This window comes from Elephantulus edwardii, unplaced genomic scaffold (genome assembly GCF_000299155.1).
Source record: "Elephantulus edwardii isolate Elephantulus edwardi_28Jun2011 unplaced genomic scaffold, EleEdw1.0 scaffold00226, whole genome shotgun sequence".
NCBI lineage: Eukaryota > Metazoa > Chordata > Mammalia > Macroscelidea > Macroscelididae > Elephantulus > Elephantulus edwardii.
The window spans coordinates 1,670,116-1,672,577 of NW_006399976.1; positions in this window are offsets into that span (position 1 = coordinate 1,670,116).

Genomic DNA, 2,462 nt, shown 5'->3' on the forward strand with positions numbered 1-2,462 from the left:
GCACATAACAACAACATACCTTTATAATAATAATAATAAAGGCAAACAACCCAATCAAAAAAGGATGGCTGAGGATTTGAACAGACATTTCACCCAAGAGGATATAAGATGACCAACAGGCACATGACAACACATTCAACATCATTAAGCTACGATGCCAGAACCAAACCCAATGCTGCTCATTCTGGTATATGATGAGCCTTCTAAGTGGGGGTTCCAAGGCTATAAATCTTCATGGCAGGAGACTTCCCATCCTTCTCTCTCTCTGTCAATGTGGTGGTGTACTGTCAAATCGGAAATGACCCATAGTTGGCCCTCCAGTGGGATAGAAGAGGCAGTATATCTCACAGGAGAAACTCCTGAGGAGCAACTGGGGAATTTGAACCCTCTAACTGTAGGTTGGCAGAACAACTCCTTACCACTAAGCTACCACCACCTGCCCTTCCTTTAGCGGCCCAACATGCTACATGCTAGGCCTCTAGAGCAACTTCATTAGTTCCTGTTGTTGTTGTTATTGAGTATAATCGTAGCGATACTCTGAAGAACACACTGGAGCCCTGTCCTATCCTGCGCCCTCTTCACAACCTCTGACACACGCAAGCCCACTGCTGCAGTCACTCTGTCAAATTATTTTTAATTAAATATTTCCTGTGAATGAAAAATTGATTTAGTTAAAATGGTGTAAGAGGGCTGTTTTGTTTTTTTTAATTGAGATTTTAATGAAAGTTTATAGAGAACTTGGATTTTCATTCATTCATTGTTGCACATTTTCCTCCCTGAGTTCGCTTTTCTCTTTGATTCCCCATCCCCACTCCAGTCCACTTTACTATTATTCTGGATTGCTGTCATATAAATAATACCTAATAATATATTCCTTTTAAGCAGTTCTTTCCCTCATCTGTATCAGTGCAATGTACATTATTTATTCCTTCTTTTCTTAGTCTCCTTCCAACCCCCATGTCAGCCTTGTTTTACAACAGTGGTATTATGCAGTATTTGTCCAGAAAGCATCAAAAGAAGATAAATGGAACACAGAGAGTCACTGTACCAGAAAGAATTGGCTGACACGGAAGAATTTCATGAAACAACATATGATCAAGAGGCAATGGTGATGAAGGAGAAGTTCAACCTTCTCTGAAGAAATTGGCAAAAAAACAAAGCTCCAGGAATTGATGGTATTACCAATTAACATTGTAACAAACAGATGCCACCCTGGACATGCTATATTGTGCCAAGAAATCTGAAGGATAACTACCTGGCAAACTGAATGGGAAAAAAATCCATATTTATAACCATTTAAAAAAAGTGATCTGACAGAGTACGGAAATTATTAAATAATACCACAAATACCATATGCAAGCAAAATCCTGCTCAAGATTATCCAAAAATGACTGGAACAGTACATCAACAGAGAACTGCCAGAAGTGCAAGCTGGGTTTAGAAGGGGCTGTGGCACTAAGGAAATTATCACTAATGTCAGATGGATCTTGGCTGAAGGCTAAGTGTACCAGAGGACTAGTTTCCTTGACTAAACAAAGGCAAATGCATGACTGTGTGGATCACAACAAATTGTTAACCTTGCTAACAACTGAGAAGATTGCTAACCTTGAGAATAATGGGAATTCAAGAATACCTGACTGTGCTCATGAGAAATCTATACTAGGACCAGGAAGCAGTCTTCAGAACAGAGCAAGAAAACACTGCATGGTTCAAAATCAAGAAAGCATTGCATCATGGACACATCCTGTCTCCAGGTCTTTTCAATCTGTATGCAGAACAGATCATTTAAGACTGGACTTCATGAGGACGAATGTGGTATCAAGATTGGAGAAGACTCATCAGTAACCTGTGTTAAGTAGTTGATAAAACCCTGCTCTCCCAAACTGAAGAGGATTTGAAATGTTTGCTGCGGAATGTCAAGGACAGCAGTGTTCAATACAGACTGAAGCTCAGCATCATGAAAACAAAGATTCTCACTAATGGGCCAACTGACAGCACCATGAGAGAAGGAGGAGACATTGAGATTGTTAACAATTTTGTCTTGCTTGGGGGCAGGCCACAAACAATACTCTTGATAACCAGCAGTCAGGAAATCAAAAGATTAATTTCATTGAAAAAAATCTGCTGTCAGGGACCTTTCCACAGTGCTAAAGAACAATGATGTCTGTTTAGAGAGCAAAGTGTACCTGATCTAGGCCAGGGGCTTCACAATTACTTGTTATACATCAGAGAGCTGGACATTGACTAAGGGTGACAGAAGAATAATCATTGCCTTTGAGTTGTGCTGAAGAAGAGCAGTGAACATTCATAGACTGTCAAGAAAATAAACAGGTCTGTCTTGGAGACAGTGAAACCAAGCTGCTCCTTGGAGGCAAGGATTTTGAAGCACTTCCTCACATACTTTGGGCATGATGCCAGGACTAATCAGTCCTTGGAAAAGGACATCATGCTTGGAAGGGTGG